Here is a 10,000-nt window from a genome sequence, read left to right as displayed (position 1 = left end):
TAGGGGTGGGCAACCCTTTTAGAGGAGATTACAAGAACATAACGAATGGCTTTCTGGGTCGCTCTAGCGGCTGCTTGCTACAGTGATGCTACTGAATGCCAAGAGGGTTTCCATTCTGCCCGCCTCGCCCAACGACCTGCGGGGTTCCCTGTGCGGGGAAAGAGGGGCTCGGACCAGAACCGAAACTCTGGAAGAATGTTACAGACAGGCAAAGCCTAGGTCAAATGCCTTTGACGTTTTTGCTCATGCATAGCTCCCATTTTGTAAATGGGCGTGAACTACTGTGTATTCTCTAGTACACGGTGCCTTCCAAGGGATCCTTATTTGATTTGAAATCCAGAAATTCTACCAGGCTCCTTTCTCCCTTTGGGTGCTGAGAATAATGGCTCAGGCACGCCCATCTGCACTGCTAATGTAAACGCAGAGTACAAGGGTTTTATAAGTGTTTTAAATTTCAAAAATAAACATGCGTTGCTCTGTGAGTGTCATAAAATGATAAACTTGGCTTAGATCTCATGCTTAAAGAGGACGAACGTCTTAATAGGGGGTCATGTTTATGCTTCACGTTGTAAATACTCTCGTATGTGACCTTGATCATAAAATTTTAATTATTGTCAACAATAGCATGAAATCTATACCAAAAATGAGAATGGACACACACACACACACACACACCCTCTCAGGGCAGTTCTATGACCGCCAGTAAAATCTTAGTGAAATTCTTCTATGATTTAAAAGAAGGTTAAAGTCGAACACACAGTTCAGTTCTGTGCTGTGGGGCTCAGAACAAAATGTCAGCCTCATTTAGGGCAGTATCCATAGCATGGCATTCCCTGCCCACTTCCCCAAACGTGCATTTAACTAGTTCCCGTACGTCGTTAGGGGTGGGCAACCCTTTTAGAGGAGATTGCAAGAACATAACGAATGGCTTTCTGGGCCGCTCTTGCGGCTGCTTACTACAGTGATGCTACTGTGTGCTAAGAGGTTTTCCATTCTGCCCGCCTCGCCCAACGACCTGCGGGGTTCCCTGTGCGGGGAAAGAGGGGCTCGGACCAGAACCGAAACTCTGGAAGAATGTTACAGACAGGCAAAGCCTAGGTCAAATGCCTTTGACGTTTTTGCTCATGCATAGCTCCCATTTTGTAAATGGGCGTGAACTACTGTGTATTCTCTAGTACACGGTGCCTTCCAAGGGATCCTTATTTGATTTGAAATCCAGAAATTCTACCAGGCTCCTTTCTCCCTTTGGGTGCTGAGAATAATGGCTCAGGCACGCCCATCTGCACTGCTAATGTAAACGCAGAGTACAAGGGTTTTATAAGTGTTTTAAATTTCAAAAATAAACATGCGTTGCTCTGTGAGTGTCATAAAATGATAAACTTGGCTTAGATCTCATGCTTAAAGAGGACGTACGTCTTAATAGGGGGTCATGTTTATGCTTCACGTTGTAAATACTCTCGTATGTGACCTTGATCATAAAATTTTAATTATTGTCAACAATAGCATGAAATCTATACCAAAAATGAGAATGGATACACACACACGTGCGCGCGCACGCGCACACACACGCACACATACACACACACACACATACACACACCCTCTCAGGGCAGTTCTATGACCGCCAATAAAATCTTAGTGAAATTCTTCTATGACTTAACAGAAGGTTAAAGTCGAACACACAGTTCAGTTCTATGCTGTGGGGCTCAGAACAAAATATCAGCCTCCTGTAGGCAGTATCAATAGCATGGCATTCCCTGCCCATTTCCCCAAACGTGCATTTAACTAGTTCCCAGATGTACGCCCTAACACCTACCCCCACCATCTCAAATGGGGAATTAAGGGGTCTGTGGAGTGATGCTTCTTCTTTCATTCAGAACCACTGCACCCTGCTCACGACCTAGCACATAGGTCATCAATAAATATTGGTTGGCTCAGCCAGCGTGGCTCAGTGGTTGAGCATTGATCTATGAATGAGGAGGTCGCAGTTCGATTCCCGGTCAGGGCACATGCCCGGGTTGCGGGCTCGATCCCCAGTGTGGGGCGTGCAGGAGGCAGCTGATCCATGATTCTCATTTATCGTTGATGTTTCTCTCTCTCTCTCCCTCTCCCTTCCTCTCTGAAATCGATGAAAATATATTTTAAATAAATAAATAGATATTGTTTGGAGCAGGACGTAACTGAATCTGTAATTTACCCCAGCTTACCTGGAGATTTCTGTTCTATCTGCCCATGGCCATCCCAAAGGGTTACTTTCCAAGAACAAAGTATGCACCGTGTCTCTTGATCTGAGATGAATTTAGTGCCTGCTTTCCTTCCTTAACTTAGGTGTATGCTCCTGCATTTACAGGGAGACTATATGCAGATGATCTCAAGGCAGTAAGAGCTAAATACAGAGACATCACTCGGAAATGCAAAATGCTTGCTAACAAACTATTGAAATGTAGCCAAACTATCATTAACTATTCAAAAATATTATTTTGAGCCCTAGCCAGTTTGGCTCAGTGGGTAAAATGTTGGCTTGTGGACCAAAGGGTCGGTTCGGTTCGTCAAGGGCACATACCTCGGTTGCAGGCTCCCCACTGGCCCGGGCCCTGGTCAGGGCTCATGCAGGAGGCAACCAATTGATGCGTTTCTCTCCCATCGATGTTTCTCTCTGCCTCTCCCTCTCTCTTCCAGGCTCTCTAGAAATCAATGGAAATATATCCTCCGGTGAGGGTTAACCAAAATATTATTTTGAGAATAACCTAAGAAGAACTAGAACCATTGTTTCCGTCGGCACATATGGTCTTTCTGTTCCCTGTGAGTACAATTATTCCAAGAAACATTTCGCGAAGTGCAACTGTCAGCTTACATTTTGTGCACTGAATAGTCTTGCCTTTGATTCGTCAGAAATCCCTTTCTAAATTCTCAGTTCCCTTTGCCTTTGCCTCGTTGCAGTGAGAAGAAGACAGTTCATATCCGCCTGAACAAGAAGGCAGGGGAGGGTCAAATCCACACTTTGTCAACTTTTATAGTCAATACAGTAATTGGTGCTGATGGATTAATTATACCGTAACTACGGCCGATTCTTCTCAGGACGGGAATGATTCCATCGTGTATGTTTCAGTGGGGTCTGGTCACCACATGAGGACCTAACCTAACCTTTGAAAAGTATTTTATGCCTCTTCGTCCAAGGGGAAACCATTAATTTGATGTGCTGAGAAATCGTCCTATGAAAATGCTACTGTTCACACAGTCTAGTTACCATGAGTACGTTTTTAATATCTGTTGATGCGTGACTTGTCCCCATCAGTCACATGGCTGGTCATAAAATCATTTAGTCTATGTATTGCTAGAAATCATTAAGAATTAGACTTAAGTCTGTAAATTTCCCAAGCTTAAGACGTCTGATCCTATCTGAGGAAATATCCCTTGATTGAGTCTCTACGTGTAAAACACGAGAATAATTAGTTAAAATTGTTGACGGAGTATTTATGGACAGTCATTCGCGTGTCGGGACAGCTCTGTAGGGTCTCTGTCTGCTTGCATTGGCATCAGACACCACTACAAGCTCAGAGCTGAAAGGAAAATTTGACATCACCTGGCTGTTCTTATTCCTTAATTCCTAGAATAAGAACAAGTAGAATTTAACCATTTGAGCTCTCCCTTCCTTGACATAACTGTTGGGCTAGAGTTGTCACATGTCTCCTTGTCCATCCCCAAATGCGGCATACAAGGAGAAGGGTGGGCTCTCTATTATCTGCGTGTCTCATGGTATAATGCATCTCCTCACCACAAACTATTTTTTAAAAATATGTTTTTATTGATTTTTAGAGAGAGAGGAAGGGAGAGGGATAGAGAAATAGAAACATCAATAAGAGAGAAACACCCTAACCGGTTTGGCTCAGTGGATAGAGCTTCGGCCTGCGGACTCAAGGGTCCCAGGTTCGATTCCGGTCAAGGCCATGTACCTTGGTTGCGGGCACATCCCCAGTAGGGGGTGTGCAGGAGGCAGCTGATCAATGTTTCTCTCTCATCAATGTTTCTGACTCTCTATCCCTCTCCCTTCCTCTCTGTAAAAAATCAATAAAATATATTTTAAAAAGAGAGAGAGAGAGAGAGAAACATCATCGATCATCTGCCTCCTGCATGCCCCCTTCTGGGGTTCAAGCCCGCAACCTGGGCAAGTGCCCAGATCAGAAATTGAACCGTGACCTCCTGCTTCATAGGTTGATGCTCAACCACTGAGCCACACCAGCCTGGCTGACGATTATGACTTTAAGTCAATTATTCAGATGTTGAAGTTAGCCGAATGCAGTCCATTCAAATGCCCGTTGTTTTATGCTCCTACCTCCTTTTAAAACAATTTTCAAAGACTAAACCAGACACGTATGGCACCATCATCCCACTTCCCCCAGATGTGTCCATGATGCGACTTTGCAGTCACCACTGTCGTATACTTTCGGGAGATTTAGATAAATCACGTTCTTGCATTTCAAAAGAGTAGATACTATGGGAATCGTTTTTACCTTTGTCATCGTTACCAAAAAGAAATAGAAGAAGGTGGCAGGCGCTCAGTAACGTGAACTGAAGCTCTCAACAAGAACCATGAAAGACACACAAAGCGTAATATCTCAGTTTGTCCTCTTCCAACAACCCTAGAAGTTTCGTACACCATTAGTTGGTCCCTTCTGACAGGGGACAAAACAGATGTACAGGGAATATCAGGACTTCCCCAAATCAGTGGTTATGCTCAGGTATGACCTGGGATGGCTTGGCCTCCCTCCCACTCTGATAAATCGCCCTCCCTCATCTACAAATGGACAAAGAGTGTATGGCTGTAATCATGCATATGTAAATTATGGTGATACATATGCATACAGGAAAAAGACTGCTCACAGTGCTTCTGTAGTTCACGCAAATTGGTACATAGTTTTTGCAACTTCACGATGGAAAACACTTACTGTAGGTGAATTGCGTCCACATCAGGCAAATAATATCTCCATCGCTTTAAGTTAAAGAAATCAAAGGGGCCCAGCCGGTGTGGCTCAGTGGTTGAGCGTCGACCTATGAACCAGGAGGTCATGGTTCAATTCTCAGTCAGGGCACATGCCCGAGTTGAGAGCTCAGTCCCTAGTGTGGGGCGTGCAGGAGGCAGCCGATCCATGATTCTCTCTCATCATGGATGTTTCTCTCTCTCTCTCTCCCACTCCCTTCCTTGCTGAAATCAATAAAAACATATATTTTTTTAAAAATCTGCCGTAGCCGGTTTGGCTCAGTGGATAGAGCGTCGGCCTGTGGACTCAAGGGTCTCAGGTTCGATTCCGGTCAAGGGCATGTACCTTGGTTGCAGGCACATCCCCAGTGGGGGGTGTGCAGGAGGCGGCTGATCGATGTTTCTCTCTCATCGATGTTTCTGACTCTCTATCTCTCTCCCTTCCTCTCTGTAAAAAAATCAATAAAATATATTTTAAAAAAAAATCAAAGGGTGTTCCATAGGAACTGTAAAATGCTGCCTTCAGAGCAGTGTTCCCAGCTCCCACTCTTGGAGCGAGACTGACCTTCCCAGGAGATGACTGGCGTGCACTGATTTCCATTTTCCAGCGTCCATCATGGTCACGCCAGCCTGGTGATCAGCGCTGATAAAAACCGCTATTGGATAGCGCACCATCTGAACGGCCATCCTCCCGGGCTGGGGGGGAGCCGCCCCGTGGAACCGGAGCCCAGCGGTGCCGCTGTATTGACTTTTATGTCATGTTTGTTTCGGCTTACTAGTCAAAACAAGTTTCCCGGCCCAGAAGGTTCCCTGCGCTGTATGAAAATGAAGCTGTCTTGTTTTCTGGTTCATAAATCATTGTCAAGCAGAGCTAGATAACAGGAACAAGTTCAGATTCCAGAATGATTATCCTGAGAGATGATGTATTAAATATACAGAGTACAGCCTGATTTCCATGAGGCGTGTTGACTTTGCAGAACGAAGGCCGCAGGGGGAGTTGTCCCGTGAGAGGAGGTGTGAGCGCTTGCACAGCCTCACTGGGTGGGAGTAACGGGAGGGAGCATCTCCCGTTTTCCCTCCGTTATTTACCTGCTGTCATTCTCTCAGGCAAGTGCGCATCTTTCATCAACAATATAGGAGACCTGGCCGGTGTGGCTCAGTGGATAGAGCCTCAGCCTGCGGACCAAAGGGTCCCAGGTTGGATTCTGGTCAAGGGCACGTACCTTGGTTGCAGACTCCTCCCTGGCCCAGGCCCTAGTTGGGCTGCAAGCAGGAGGCAACCAATCAATGTGTTTCTCTCACATCAATGTTTCTGTCTTTCCCTCTCCACTCACTCTAAAACAGGGGTCCTCAAACTTTTTAAACAGGGGGCCAGTTCACTGTCCCTCAGACCGTTGGAGGGCCGGACTATAGTTTAAAAAAAAACTATGAACAAATTTCTATGCACACTGCACATATCTTATTTTGAAGTAAAAAAAACAAAACAGGAACAAATACAATATTTGTATCTGCATGTGGCCCGCGGGACGTAGTTTGAGGACCCCTGCTCTAAAAGATCAATGAAAAAATATCCTTGAGTGAGGATTAATCAATACACAAACACACACACATAGGAACCATCTCTAAAAGGGACTTCCTTCTCCTCTTATCTGCCACTTCTCTCCCATCCTGCTCTCTGAATATTGTGTTATCTTGTAGAATCACTCTTCCACCTCTTTATGTCCTAACTTCCTTCTCCCTGAAATTAGCCTAGTTGGAGTTGTACCTTTAAGGGGGCAGGCCCACAGCTCTTGCACAAGAGGCTTTGTGATGCCCCCTCAGAGGAGATCGGGGGCCATGGGAGTGAAATCTACAGAAAATCACAGCAGTCACAGTCACAGGGATGCCCTTGGATTAGAAGTGTCTCTGTAGCAACTCGAAGAACAGGGTTTGTTTTTTTTTTTTTTTTTAAATATGTTTATTGGTTTCAGAGGGGAAGGGAGAAGGAGAAATAGAAACATCCATGGTGAGAGAAAACCATTGACCGGCTGCCTCCTGCATGCCTCCCACTGGGGATCAAGCCCGCAACCCAGGCATGTGCCCTTGACCGGAATCGAACCATGACCTCCTGGTTCATAGGTCAACGCTCAACCACTGAGCTACACCAGCCGGGCACAGAACAGGTTTCTTATACATACCTGGTCCTGAGTGCCCTGAGGCTAACTTTTCCATTGAAGAAAAAGTTCCCACCTCCAAGTGCATTTCACTGAGAAAGATGTTTCCCCTCCGTGAGATGTGTTTCTCCTCCCCACTGAGTCCTGAGTTCCTATTGGAGCTTCAAATCTCATTTCAGACATCCCTCCACAGGGGCAACTCCCAGCATCACCTGGGGCCGTTTCTCCGGACACTCCCTCAGAGCCCACCCATCACTGCTTCCTCCTCCTCCTCCTCTTCCTCCTCTTCCTCCTCCTCTTTCCAGGGATAATGAAGAATTAATTGCAATAATCATTTTTTTTAAGTACCGATTGCTCTCACTTGGAAAGATGGCAGGTCCATGAACGTGATGTGCATGTTTGTGCACATGTGGTAGCCAGGGGCACACCACACAGTAGGTCTGCATTAAGTCTTAGGAGGCAGAGCATGAAGCAGAAGAGGCATGCACCCGAAGCCATTCCAAATTTCCAGTAAAACTTCTTCTGACAGGACATTCAGGTGGAGGTTAAGGTGCTGTTAGATGTCAAGATTGTATTCTACTTCAATTATGTTTTCTTGCTCAGAATGGAAGGCAACGTTCTCCAAAGAGCAAATCAACAGGAAATGTACATACGCAGCCATATATTTCCTTTTCTTACGAAAGAAACTTTCTCTGCCCCCAGGAAAAATCTTTTATTTTCTTTAGCAAGATGCTGTTGGGAAGGTAACGTTTTACAACTAAAACCATAAAGACCACAAGCCTCCACATTGGGATTCCGAAAGCCAGGGCCTCCTCGGGTTATAATCTCACGTTACCTGGCTTATTTAACCAATGCATTATTTCTTTACATACCTCGTCTTCTTACTCATTCATTTAGCAGGAAGGGAAAGTGAGGGATTGGAAAGTAGCTCCAAAACTTTGATAAATGTTGCCTGACCGGTTTGGCTCAGTGGGTAGAGCTTTGGCCTGTGGACTCAAGGGCCCTGGGTTGGATTCCGGTCAAGGGCATGTACCTTAGTTGCGGGCACATCCCCAGTGGGGAGTGTGCAGGAGGCAGCTGATCAATGTTTCTCTCTCATCGATGTTTCTAACTCTCTATCCCTCTCCCTTCCTCTCTGTAAAAAATCAATAAAATATATTTTAAAAAAACTTTGATAAATGCATATGATAGTTGAGGTCTCCACCTCCATGTGTATTCTCCACCATAGGATCGAAAACCTACATTTTCTCAACAATGGCCTCAACTCATCCTGTCACCATAGTTGCCAAAAACATTTTCTTAAAAATCCAACAACTTTGAGTTTGTCTTTTATAAATATTTGGACATGTGTGAATGCACTCGTGCTGTAGGTACTGCCGTTGTACACCACTGGCTTTTGGCTCTCTGGGAAGAGTGAGTTCCCACAGAACAATCAATAGAGAAACCCTGCATGGCTTACTTTCCATTATGTGTACCTTAGAGGTCATTGAGTCAAGTACTGTGGCAGGATTTCTGAAAGACGGGCGAGTTTTAGGAAAGATCATCAATAACATCTGTAGCCGAGCAAGCTAAAATAATTACAATCGAATTTCATGCTTCAGGACGTAAACTGATTTCCCGCAAGGGTCAGGGAGGAATTAGGGCTGCCGTCACCGATGCACATCGTGCCTGGAAAATGACCCACCGATTTTTGTTTGGTTTTGCCCTTTTTTTTCTGAAACGAATATACTGATCAGTTGGATGAAGAATGTAGATCAGGCCCAGCGGGCAGTGGCTCAGTGGTTGAGCATCAACCTATGAACCAGGAGGTCACGGTTTGATTTCCGGTCAGGGCACATGCCCGGGTTGCGGGCTTGATCCCCAATAGGGGGCGTGCAGGAGGCAGCGGGTCCATGATTCTTCTCATTGATGTTTCTCTCTCTCTCTCTCTCTCTCTCTCTCCCCCTTCCTCTCTGAAATCAATAAAAATATTTTTACAAAATGAAATATAAAACATAAAAAAGAATGCAGGTCAGCTGACATCATACCATGCTTGCTTTCTTCATGATACTCAGAAAGTTTTCTCTGGGACAAGACACAGGATGGAGCGCCGGTTGGGAAATGTTGCCTCAAAAAATGTAAATGCTTCCTTTTGGGTCTGTTTCTAAAACTGGAAGGTCTAAGGGGTGAAAAATGGATTGAGAAAAAAACCAAAATTATTGGATTTTGCATTTCCAACATGTAGTCTTTTTTAAAATATATTTTATTGAGAGAAACATCCATCAGCTGCCTCCTGCACACCTCTTACTGGGGATGTGCCCACAACCAAGGTACATGCCCTTGACTGGAATCGAACCTGGGACCCTTCAGTCTGCAGGCCAATGCTCTATCCACTGAGCCAAACCAGCTAGGGCTGCAACATGTAGTCTCAAACCTCACTACGGCTTCCATTTCTCCAGGAGGCCCTCTAATCCCGCCTACTTCCGGTCCAAGGTTTTATTAATCTTGCCTCTTTCCCCAGCTAGCTTTTGCCACAGGCTCTCTTTCATTCAAAAATCTCAATCCAGCCCTGGCCGGTTTGGCTCAATGGATAGAGCGTTGGCCTGCGGACCAAAGGGTCCCGGGTTCAATTCCGGTCAAGGGCGTGTACCTGGGTTTCAGGCTCCACCTCGCCCAGGGCCCTGGTAGAAGCACGCGTAGGAGGCAACCAATCGATGTGTTTCTCTCACATCGATGTTTCTCTCTGTCTCTCCTTCTCCCTTCCACTCTCCCTAAAAATCAATGGAAAACTATCTTCAGGCGAGGACTAACAAAAAAATAAAAAAGTAAAAGAAAATCTCAACCCAAACATGCATTTGCTCTTCTGAGAACAGCTTCAGCACCAGGAGCC

This window comes from Myotis brandtii, unplaced genomic scaffold (assembly GCF_000412655.1).
Source record: "Myotis brandtii unplaced genomic scaffold, ASM41265v1 scaffold308, whole genome shotgun sequence".
Classification (NCBI taxonomy): Eukaryota; Metazoa; Chordata; class Mammalia; order Chiroptera; family Vespertilionidae; genus Myotis; species Myotis brandtii.
This window is presented reverse-complemented; position numbering follows the sequence as displayed.